At 44.3% G+C, this 12766-nt stretch overlaps 1 protein-coding gene and 1 pseudogene across 2 annotated transcripts in view; one reads left to right on the forward strand and one right to left on the reverse strand.

Annotated features, from left to right (window-relative positions):
• Positions 1–12766, reverse strand: part of GNG12 (G protein subunit gamma 12) — a 122244-nt gene that overhangs the window by 29322 nt on the left and 80156 nt on the right. The gene's annotated exons all lie outside the window — the stretch shown is intronic.
• LOC114230816 (U6 spliceosomal RNA) lies at positions 1877–1970 on the forward strand (annotated as a pseudogene).

Here is a 12766-nt window from a genome sequence, read left to right on the forward strand (position 1 = left end):
CACCCAGGGCACCTGAGGCAATTTGCTCTCAGTGGGCCAGAGTGGCTCTTAGCACTGGACCAGCTTCCTGTTGTGCAACTATGTAAATGAACTTGTGCTTGGGCCAGGGCCAGCTGCAGTGTGGCAGGGATGTGTGAGTAATGGAGCCACTGGGGCAGCTTCAGCGAAACTTGCGCAGGCAGCCCACAGGCTCAGACTCCTGACGCCTGCCCCAGGGACAGGGGCCCCTCACGGGGCCACCTTCTCTGCCAGGGAAACCGTCCATGTGGTAATGGACCGCCAACTTCCTGGCAAGCAGAGCCTGGGGAAGACAGGAGCCAGGAACACGGGGAGATGGGGAATGAGTTGGCGGGTAATTAAAACCTAGGGGATTGGACTCCAGGCTAGACTCAGGATGGTTTCTTTGGGCCACTTCCAATCAGCCTCAGTTTCCTCAGGTGTAAGATGACACGGTCTCATCTCTTTCCCCAAGGCCTTGTCCGTGCAGGCATCAAATGTGTGTGTGTGTGCTTTCTAATGTCCACGATAACCCTGGAGAGTAAGCATCTCACTCCCCAGTTTGCAGATGCAAAAACGGAGGCTTGGAGGAGTTAGCATGGCCAAGTTGTGGAGTTGTTCAAACCTGGATTTGAACTAGGACGGGTGGCTATTGAGATGTGTCCCCTCTTGAAATTCTACATGGGCTTCTGAGCTTCTTTAAAATGGTGTTTGCAACTAAAATCAAGTCTTCATTTCTGACATGAAAGTTACTTGGCAAACTATCCACTGAAAATTAGAAATCTTACTTTCAGGGATCCTTCTTTTGTATTGCCAAATGGAATGTGCTTAGGGAATTGTACATGGGTTTTGAAATTAGCTAAAAGCAAAATTTAATTATAATTCTCATATTAAATCATTAGCAAAATAAATCACTAAAATAATTCCACAGCCAAATATGAATGGTTTCTGTTCTAAGGCAATACCTTGTTAACTGGTCTGAAGAAAGTTGGTTCTGAAAGACAGAACAGGCCTACGGGTGGTGGAAAGAGCTTTGGGCCCAGGTTAAGGAGACCTAGGGTCAGCCTACGCCCAACCGTTAATTAGCTGCGTAATTAAGCAAATCACTTAATCCCACTCCCCTTCCCTTTCTGTATCAGTAAAGCAAGGGGCCCGGATTAGATCCATGTTTGTCACCCATTTCCTTATGAAGACTCCTCTGAAAGTACGAACACTCACTAAACTCTCTGCCCTCCAAAGACAGTTGTTCTTTGGGAACCTCCTGTTACAAAAATGCACAATGACAAAATATTCACAGGAATGTTGTTCTCTTTTGTTTTATTAACGGCAACATCTTCATATACTTGAACAAGAGCGCTGATGTTCAAGGCCTTACTTATCCAGGTTACAGCTGATGTGTGGCCCCCAGGAACATTCTCTCACCCTTGGCAATGCCCCGTCTGCTCCCCTTACCACCCTCTGTCCACACACTTGGAACTTTTCCATTAAATGGCTTTAAGCTCTGATGTTATCATATGCCAATTATTTCTTAAGAAACTACACACCAGGTTTCTATTTTTTTGTTTGGAATAACAAAGCCACTTTTCAGTTAGTGATTTTTGTTTTGCACTAAACCACATTCATCATGCAACAGCTGAATAGCCACAGACTAATTTACACATCAGACACAGAACGAACGGTCGTGGCTGGGCACACAGAGGCGACTACCACAGGCGCGGTCACTGTCCACACAGAGCTCTGGCCCACGCCAAGTCTTTCCCATGATCCTGAGCCTCCCTCTGGTTATCTCCAGCCTCAACCTCCCCTTGGAGCTCTGGCTTCTAATATCCACCCGCCTGCTCAACATCTCCACTTGGCTGTCTCTAAAACACACCTCAATGCTCACTTCGGCAGCATTGGGAAGGATTCAGAGAAGATTAGCATGGCCCCTGGGCAGGGATGACACGCAAATTCGTGAAACGTTCCATATTTTAAAAAATTAAAGTAAAAAATAAAACACACCATGTGTAAACTTAACATGTGTAAACCACCTCCAATTCTTCCCCCCATGTGGCCAAAATCTTTCCTCCCTTGGCATTCCCCATTTCTAAAATGGCAACACCACTCGCCCAAATGCTCAGGCCCCAAATACTTGGAGTCATTTTAACTCCTTTCTTCCTCTTAACCCCAGAGGTAGCTCTGCTGGCACCACCTACAAAAACACATCCTGAACCGAGGCTTCTAGCAACTCCCTGCTCCCAGCGTGGCCCAGGCCACCCTCATCTCTCTCCTAGACTCCTGAGATGGCCTTTTAGTTGGCCTTTCCCATTTCTCTCCTGCCGCCCTACAGTTTATTTCACAATCAGCAGCTGGAGGGAAGCTTTCTAAATTCAATCTGATCACATTGTTCTTTTTTCTCAAATCCTTCAGTGGTTTCCCATCATTCCTAGAATAATTCCAAGTTCTTTACATGGTTTACGAGACCTTAGGTCTGGCCTGTGGCCACTACTCCAGTCTTGTTTCCCACTCTCCTAATTCTTGTGGTCTACTAGCTTTCCCATAAATGTGCAAGGCCTACTCCCGCCACAGGGCCTTAGCATATGCTGTTCCCCTGCCTGGAATGCTCTTTCCTTAGATATGTGCATGGGTTGTCCTCTTTGTTTTCTCCGTTTTCTGCTCACATCACCTCAGGAAAGCCTTTCTTGATTGCCCTGCCTGAAAGAGCCATCACCCTACCTTACCTGTCACTTTGTTTCCTCTAACTTTGCTTCAATTTTCTTCTGAACGTGGATCACTCCCTGACATAGTCTATGTGTTTTTTGTCTGCTGCTGCCGCCCCAGGAATACCATCTCTTCCATTGTGTTTGGATTTTCACCAGTTCCAGGCTTAGAAGACCACCTTAATTCCAGTCTCTGCTCGAGAATAGAGTGAGTCCTTACAACCTTCTTTTTATCCACTGACCACCAACGCACGGCAGCTTTCCCATGCAGGGGCAAGAGCGCAATACAACCCAAGTTTACTGGACACCTATTGCATGCCAGGCCCCAGGTGAAGTTCCAGGGATACGGCATGGAGGCAAGGCCAACCTTATAAAGGTGATAAATCTTGTTATGGGTGTTGTAAGAGTATGTGTGCTCCATGCCAGGTGATCTCAGAGCAGAGGGGCTCTGGCTGGCCCAGGGCACCAGGGCTGGCTTTTTGGAAGTGGCGTTCAAGGCCCATGATTTCAAAGGACGAGCCTGCTTCAGAGTTGTCTACTTGGACAGTTAGAGATTTACTCCTAATGACCCTCCCATTACTGAGGCCGGCTGGCAGATGAGCCCCGGGAGTGAGGAAGGGACGTGTGTTTCCACTCCGGCAGGCTAGAGCAAACCAGAGCCGGGCTCAAAGCAGACACAGTGAGGTCAGATATTCAGAGACCAAAGGACATGCTTAATCTAAGTCTAATGTGGCCGTGAAGGCCCCTGTGAAACTGGAACTGCTGTGGGCTAGTCTATAGTCACGACTCTTTAAAGCCACTTTTCAAAAAGAAAAAAAATGTTCATATCTTTTTTTAAAATATATTTTTATTGATTTTGGAGAGAAAGAGAGAGGGAGAGATAGAAACATCAATGATGGAGAGTCATTGATTGGCTGTCTCCTGCACGCCCCCTACTGGGGGTTGAGCCCACAACTCAGGCATGTGCCCAGGAATCAAACTATGACCTCCTGGTTCATAGGTTGATGCTCAACCATTGAGCCACTTGGCTGGGCAAAAAAAATGTTCATATCTTGTGAACCAATAATCCCAACCCAGGGTATTTATTCTTAGGAAATAATCCAAAGTAAAAGGCATATGTATCGAGATATTCACTGTGGTATATTGATTAAAATATTTAAAATGAAGAAAGAAAATAAAATTTACAACATATAGAAATGGATAAATTACAGCATGTCAGCCAGATGGAGAATCCTATGCCACTGAAAGTATAGTTTATGGAGGTTGTACTGCTATATTAAAATATTTAAGTTATTACATTAAGTAAAATAGTTTTACCCGTGCTATTCTAAGCTACATAAAAATTATACATGCAAATGGACAGAGAGGTCAGAACCCAGAAAGCAAAGTTAATTCGCTAAATAGGACTATAAATATTCTTTTGTTATTATTGTTTTGAGTGAGAAAAATCTATATATATAAAAGCCTAAGCAACCGTTATAACCAGTTGACCGAACGACCCATGGACCGGTCACTATGATGCGCACTGACCACCAGGGGGAAGACACTCAATGCAGGAGCTGCCCCCTGGAGGTCAGTGTGCTCCCACAGACAACCTCCTGCAGTCCCTCCCCCTGCCAGCCTGCCCCGATTGGGACTGGGTGAGACGGCCCTGATTGCCGGCCAGGCCAAGGGACTGCACCTGTGCACGAATTCATGCACTGGGTCTCTAGCAAGAATATAACACCTAAACAAATATAATTAAGTCTTTTGTAGTTCTTTCTCACCTACATAGAGCAAGGGTCTGCAAATTACAGCCTATGGGCCAAATCCAGTCTGCAGTCAATTTTTTTTGCAAATAAAGTTTTATTGGAACATAGAATGCCCATTTGCTTATGTATTATCCTTGGCTGCTTTCACCCTTTGCTGGCAGAACTGAGTAGTTGTGACAGAGCCTGTATGGTCCAAACAGCCTACAATAGTTACCAGCTGGCTCTTAGAAGTGTGCCAACCTCTGAACTAGAGTCAAGAAAGCTCCTGACTTCACTCAGAAGTCCACATTATCTATAACCTAGTAGTAGTCTATGAATAAACAGGAAATTACCTGTTTTATACTTTCATCCACTAGCTCTTTTTTTTTTCTTCAAAATGATGATTTTCTTGTGATTATGTAAAAATATATATCTTTTTATTCATTTCAGAAAGAAGAAGGGAGAGGGGAGAGAGAGATAGAAACATCAATGATGAGAGTGAATCATTGATCAGCTGCCTCCTGCATGCCCCCTACTAGGGATTGAGCCCACAACCGGGCATGTTTGATTCCCTGACTGGGAATCAAACCATGATCTCCTGGTTCATGGGTCTACGCTCTACCACTAAGCCACACAGGCTGGGCCATCCACTAGTTCTTAAAAAAAAATTTTTTTTTAAACAAATGACTCCTTCAAATACATCTCCATGTTGTTTATTTCCACTTCAACTTGGGCATGAACGTCATGCATTAATCATATAGCTTAGCTAATTTGACCTCAGTTCATTTTTATAAAATATATACTGGGGAAAGGAGACAGAGAAATACTTCTTAAAGATTAGTTCTGAGAATTAAAAAGCACTTCTTACAATTTACATTTTTTTGGTTTGCTTTTGAAAGCTTCTTTGGCCTTTGGGAAGAATAAACAAATGAGAGTTTCTGGCTATTCTGACGGATTTCGCACCTGGACTTTAGAGCCATGATCTTCTGGTATAATGTCACTGACAAGTGCAGTGCGGCCAACATGAACTTTTCTTCCAAGCTGTTCCTTCAAGTTCCTGGAAGAAAGTGCACCATATCCTAAACCAAAGTCCCTACCAAGTTACCTGGCACCTGTTTCCTTTGTTTGCAAAGAGTGACAAAATTTCAGCCTCTGCTTTGGGTCCAAGAATGCAATCTCAGATTTTGGAGGAGCTGGGATCGCCCCCAATAGAAACTGGCCACCAAAGTTACAAATCACTCCTCCATTCCAGCATTCTTAGAGTTACAACAATTAGACTAGCTGTTTGACATTGGAATACATTACTGAGAAACTCTCTAAGGGCCAACTCTAAAATCCATCAAGGGAGCAAAATCTAAGTCAAAAGTCACAAACTGGCAGCTGGTGGGTAGAGGCTGGCCCTGTTTTACTTGGCCCGCAGAGAATTATTTAGACAACGACAACTAACGAAGCCAACATTTAGAAATTGGGCTTTTTCACATAAAAGTCCAGGTTTCTGGCTTCTTTCCAGAGGGCACACTCCCCTGAGGCTGCAGATCCCAGGTGGACCAGCCTCACTCACAGCTCTGCTGTCCTGGCCTGGGTCCTCCAGCATCCGAGTCTGACCCCAGGGTAAGCCATCTTTGGGAAAGTTATTCCAATGTTTCTAGCAGGTGATGGGACCAATGATTAAGTTTAGGTATTAAAAACCTCTAAGTCCTGCCCGACCTGCATGGCTCAGTGGTTGAGCTTCCACCTATGAACCAGGAGGTCAAGGTTCGATTCCCGGTCAGGGCACATGCCCGGGGTGCAGGCTCAGTCCCCAGTGAAGGGCATGCAGGAGGCAGCGGATGGATGATTCTCTCTCATCATTGATGTTTCTATCTCTCTCTTCCTCTCCAAAATCAATAAAATATATATATTAAAAGAAAAGAACTCCCAAAGTCCCGAGACTGAGTTTCAGTTCTTCTTCCTTCTCCACCTAGAGGCAGCAGGAATGAGGGGAAACTAGGCAGAGAGAGTCTCCCAGAGCCTTTCAGGAATGCCTTGAAGAAGGGAGTCACCAAAGGGACTCATCCACAGCAACGTGCATGAATACACGGCCACCAAGATACGTGCTATCCTCACAACCCCAGTCTCTGCTATTTCCCCTGACTTCTACAACAACCAAACTTTTAATCATTTACCTAGATCCGTGCTGGGCATCTTCTGAAGACAAGCCACTATTACAATATAGTCACGAACGAATTCAGGAATTCTCTGATCCCAAGAATCTGACGAACTGAGCTGGGGAGCAAACTCCCACACAGACCAAAGAGGAGAGACAGCCCCTCACTCTGTGCCAGGCATAGAGCTTTCATCCCCACCACGGCTCTCTGAGGTTAGTGTGACTCTTATCTCAATAGAGGAATACAAAGAATGATCAGTGGGCTCCAAGTGATAGGTAGAGTCCAGAGAGGATGAAGAAAACTAGTGCAGAACAGTATGTTCAAAGTGACACATATTACCTCAAAAAAAAGAAACAGCAAATTATACCCTCTGACGGGTCTCTGCATCAGAATGCGATTTTCCAGTCTTTGGAACAGACAGTGACTTTCGGTGGTACATAGTCATACATTCTTTATTTTAATAATAATAATAATATTTATTTTAATGTTTATTAGGAAGAGATAATATAAGATACATACTAGACCAATGGTTTTAAGGATGGCATTGTTTGAGAAATGGCTAAATTAACAAATGGGCTCATCTGAAATAGATTTAAAGAAAAACAATAAACATGTATCAGATGGCATGTTGGTACCATAAATATTCTGATGATGGCATGCAAAATACTGGTGTTTTACTCATTAGAACAGTAAAGATGAACACTGTCTATTAATGAATCAGGAGGAACAAAAGTCTCTGATTGCTTATTGTAAAACTCGCAGGAACTCTGGGTTTGCTAACAATATAATGTCTCTGGGTGGAGCGTTATCACCAAGTCACCTTCCTGGAATCTGAAGTAAGGAAGGAGTGGGAAGCTGGGTGAAAACAAAATGCCGTCTAGTATTTTAGGAATTTGAATCTTGGATTCTCAGCATCCAGCTTTAGTACGTACTGTACCTCGTACCCGAAGCCGAAGCAAGGTTCTTCTTGCCATTGTCAGCCCGGGGTAGGCAAAACAACATCACAGCCCAGCTCAATAAAACAAAATGCAACACATGCTTGTCAGTAAGTAATAAAAACTGCACCCAATTCCATGGCACCGATGTTTCCTGTATTTGCTGCAGATACGGCCTAACGCAACAGAACAAGAGTGAAAGCTAGACAGGGCTGGATTAGATGAGGAGGAGGCCGGGCGGCCTGTCTTTGGGGAAGAGGACCCTTTGCACGGTGGGTGAGGCCCCAGGGAAAGCGGACAGTTCAGGTTTACGCGTCTGCCTTTGTGTAAATTTGCTCCTTAATCTTGTCACACACGCACAAAGCAGCCCTATTTAAACCTGACATATATTTTTCAAAGCTTCAGAAAACTCAAAAGGGCAAGTAGTAAAGGCTGCTGCAATGCTTAAGCTATTTCTATATTTCTGCTCATCAGTAAACGGAATCCTTTTGTCTTGGAAACAGGAGCTAAGTCATGAGGCAGGGCATGTCTATGGGAGAAACATCCAAACCTGTAGAGAATTTTTATAAAAATTTATTTGAGCCAAACAGGATACACCTGGAAGTAAGATCTCAACGGACTGAGAAAAATGTGTCAGAGAGCAACAGTTTGCAGTTTCTTTTATGCATTTGAGATGAAGGAGACCTGTAAGGAAGACTGCATGAAGGTGGGGGAATCAACGTGCAGGCGGGTTAAGATGGTGCGCTCTCCTGGGGGTGGTTATGGTGTATTTCAAAGGTGTGCTAACCTTGATGCACAGAAACAATGGGCTTGCTTAAGGCGACGATAAACCTTTTACTAAAGACTTTATAAGCCTGGGGTGTGACTACCCACCATGACATGCCTAGTTAGGAATTTATGGTCAGATCTCCCTGTGAGGTTACTTTCCATTGAACCCCCTTTTTTTCCATCAAACTTTTTTTTCCCCAAAGGGATTGGTCCCAAAGAGACTTGGGAACATCATTCGGATGCTAAATAATTTTCTGAAGATGGAGAAAATGGGACTGATTATGTAGAGTATTGAAAATGGTCCATCTTAATAATAACATAAACTAATATACTAATAATAAGCCACTTTGGGTATGTGAGAGAGGGGTGGGAGAGACAGAAGGAGGGAGGGAGAAAAAAAAAGGAAGGAGAGAGATGGGGAGAGGAAGAGAGAGAGAATTCTGAAAGGCATTGCTTTAGAATGATGATAATACTGACAATAAGAAACAGTGTTTATTGGCTTCTTACTCTATACCAGGCACTGTGCTAAGTGCTATGCAAGGACCACTTTATTTGCTCTTCACACTAATCCTATCATCCCCACTTCAAAGTGAGGCCTGAAAAAATTAAGTAAATTGGAGCTAGCAAATCAGCGCTGGGATCAGCAGACTGACTCCAAACCTTTGCTTTTAAATGCTGGTCTCTCAGCTGCCTTCTAAGCAAGATGGCTCCAGGCTCAGCAGCAGAGTTTTGTAACTCCCAGCTGCTTGCTGTAAGTGAGCCAGAGCCCAAGCTGCGACTCTCAGGGTGTCCGAGGAAAGACAGAGGCTTCCGGGGTGGGTGGTGTTTCCTTTTCACTGCGTCCCAAGCCATCAGGCACCTCTCTAAATCACTGACTTTCGGTATAAAGAACGTTCATGAGAAGGGGTGCCAGTTTGTAGTCTCTGGAGAGAGCACACATATCTTTACGTAAACAGATAGAAACAGGGACGGGTCCGGAACCAAGAATGTATAACCATGACACACAGAACTGCTAGGAGGACTCAGGTGTTTTTGTGCCGGGCTATGTAAACGCTATCCATTTCATTCTCACTATAACCCTACAAAATGCGCATCCGGCCCGTGTTAGAGATGGGAAGGGTGAGGCCCAGAGAGCTTCAATCATTTGTGCCAAACCGCACACCTAGGAAGGGGCCTTTGGAGCCTGGGCCTTCTCTAGCTTCAAACCCTCCCTCCTAGCATATTGCCAAGGGCGGGTGTCATCCCATTTAAAGCACCAGCCGGAGTGGAGCCTAAATCCACAGACGGCAGCCAGGATGCCTGGGCTGGGCCAGCTCAGCCACTTACCAGCTGTGTGACCGAGGGCCCATCACTTTCTCTGTGCCTCCTCCCTCACCCATAAGGTAGGGATATAATAGTACCTTCCCTCTCAGGTTGTTTTGAGGAACGCATGAGTTAGTCTTTGTAGACGGTTTACTCACCTACAAACGTTGTGTTTGTGAAATAAATACAAAGATACAAACTCTGTCTCACAGAGGCTTTTACGTACACGCAGCTGACAAACCAAGCGCTAATGGCTACATTATCAGTGGGAAATGCATCGAATCGGCTCCCGCAGAGGCCAACCCAGCAAGCCCACCACCAACACTGGCCGTGGGACCCAGGAGGCTTCGCTCTGAACTGCTGAACTGAAGAATACACTACGAACCAAGTCCTGGGCGTTAGTCCCAGATCCGATGTGAATTAGCTGCGTGACTTGGAGAAGGCATTTCATTGTCTGGAATCCAGACACGTTAAAAGCTTCCAGGTCCCAGTGTGACCAGGTGGCATGGCACAGGGAAGGAAAGAGGACAGACAGACATGAGGTCCAAGTGGTTCTGGTTCCACCGGAATTTTAAAACTTTCGACAAATGGCTTCATTGCTTTGAATTTCGATTTCCTCCTATCCTCTAAGCTGAAGAAAATGGCCCCCCCTTATCTCACAGGGTTCGGGGCAAATAAGGAATCGGATCTGAGAAACCCTTGGCAGAGACAGATCTGCATGAGCATCTCCCGTTTCTGGGTAACAGGTGTGCACTTAGAAAATCTCTATGAAAATGATTCTATCATTTAGCACAGTCTTATTTACTTGTGTTTCTGTCCCCCTAGAATCTAAGGTCCTCAAAGGCAGGGCATCTCTGTCTATATTCCTGCACTTGATAAAAAAAAAGTAAGTACTTAAGAAAAATCTATTGATTGAATTTGTGGGAAGTAGGGATATTCGAATCAATGAATAAATGACTTTAAAGCTGCATAAGAAGCCCCCCCCAAAAAACAACAACAACAACAAAACACAACACACACACACACACACACACACACACACACACACACACACACAAAAGCAAAACACCCTGACCTAAAGATTTTAATTAATGTCCAAAGTACTGAGAAACAGAAGGGAAGATATGCAGGTATAAAGTTCTTCTGTATTACCCGCCTGCTCTAAATTCTTTTCTCTGGGGAGGTGGTTTGGGTGGGGAATGGCGAGTTAAGATACTATAAAGTGGTTAAATTAACATACTCAGCAGGCACACCAACTTTCCAGAGCTGAATACCAACTGAGATAATTAAAGGCCAGAGCCTTCGCCTTTTTAAAAAATCGACTCCCTTATAAACTACCTGCTGACAAAGGCATAATTAAGTTGACTCTTGTAAGAAACAGAAGACAACTTTTCTCCTCCATTCTTAATTAAAAATGTAGTCCCCACTTTGCCCCCAAGCTCAATGAGCACTCAAATTCACTAGAACAGAAAGGAACTACACTTTTGGGATTTTTTCTTTTCTTTTTAAAATGAAGCCTGCAATATCCTTTCTTCCCAGTAACCAATCTTCAGGGGCTCAGAAGTAGCTGTGCTGGAAAAAGCAACCGGAGGGAGGCAGCTACCCGGCCAGGAGGTGGCCACACCAGCTCCTGTGAAGAGGGATGGAGGCCTGGCCAGGAGCCTCCCCCATCACTGTTCATCTGTGTGGCCTAAAATAAAATCTGCAGTTTTTAAATGCTTGTTCTAAAAATAGGGAGTTTGGCTGAAATCCACCAGTTGGTGTTTTGATTTTTAAATTATGTACCGGTAAGCAATCCAGGGAGGTTGCAATTTTATTTTGATGTCAAGGTTCTAAAACATTTGTTCTCTTTGAATGTGGGGAAAGGTGAAAGGAGATAAAAGGAAGGTGGGTGATGATGATGCAGAAGGCTTAACTTCCAGTTTGAAAGCAAAAGGCAGCTAGACAGCCCCAAAACAAGTAACATATTTTACAAGTTTTATTTCGGGGGTAAGGGGGGAGAGGGAAGAGCCAGGGGCTAAAACTTACTCAAAATGGAAGAGAAACTGGTAAGTTTCAACCTACTCATATCTTTCCTGATGTCATTTCTGGAACTAATTCCTAATGGGCAGCTTTAAAAGCATTAAGAATCTTCTGAGTGTTGGGTGGTCCAAGACTTGGTCTTTGAGATAAGAATTTTAAAGTCTCCATAATCAGAATGTATTTCAAGAAAGATGTGCTATTATAGGATCTTAATGAATGAAGATTAATTTCACATGACATGGGTGCTATTTTTAAAAAGTTCTCGTATAATGGGAGTGGGGTGAGTGGGAAGTGTTATAAGAAGCTATGGGCTTTTGGACAAAAAGACTGAAGTACCGTAGTTTAAATACTTGATTTCACTTGTGAATTTTAGCAGCGCAATTTTCAGCTGATCTCTAGAGATTTGGAATAGTGTGTGTGTGTGTGTGTGTGTGTGTGTGTGTGTGTGTGTAGCATCATGTGTGAACCATGAGAGCCACCATTTCTCCCCCTCTCCCCGGAACAAACACCCACAAACCGATGGGGATGCTCTGAAGGTTAAATTGGTTAGTTTAGTTGTCCAGGAATGTACGCTATGCAAACAATGTTGGCTCCCTGTGCCAAGGCACAGATATTGTGGGACTTGAGGCTGCTGGCCACGAGGAGAAGGATGGTGGAGCATCTAGTTCTACTCACTGGGGCAAAGTGGTTGCGACGTGTCAGCATGCTAATCTGCAAAGGACAAATCATTACAGAACTTGCTATATTAGAACCAGAGACTGTTAGTCTGCGTGGGGGGCGGGGGGCGGGGAGAGAGGGTGTGGAGAGAAGGAGGGCAGGAATGAAGATCCCTCCTTTTAGGGAGAAAAAAGGGGAGAGAACCTGCAAAGTGCACTACAATTCACTTTTAAAAGGATTCTTCTGCTTGCAAAATGGTTCTTTTGAAGAGGGAAATCCTGGATATTTAAGAGTTTGGTTAAAGATCAGACAAAAAAAAAAAATCCTGGCTTTTCAAATGCTAGGTGGCAGAAAGGCTAACGTGTTAGGAGGCAGGCTGCCAATCAAAGATCAATTCCATAGGAAGGTCAGAGAAGCACAGGAAAGACACTGTGGGCTTCTGGGAAGAGGCAGTTTGCTTTACAAAAATCTGCTTTATGCATTTTTTTTCTTCTTCAGAGAAACACAGG

The sequence above is a fragment of the Eptesicus fuscus genome, chromosome 9 (assembly GCF_027574615.1).
Source record: "Eptesicus fuscus isolate TK198812 chromosome 9, DD_ASM_mEF_20220401, whole genome shotgun sequence".
NCBI lineage: Eukaryota > Metazoa > Chordata > Mammalia > Chiroptera > Vespertilionidae > Eptesicus > Eptesicus fuscus.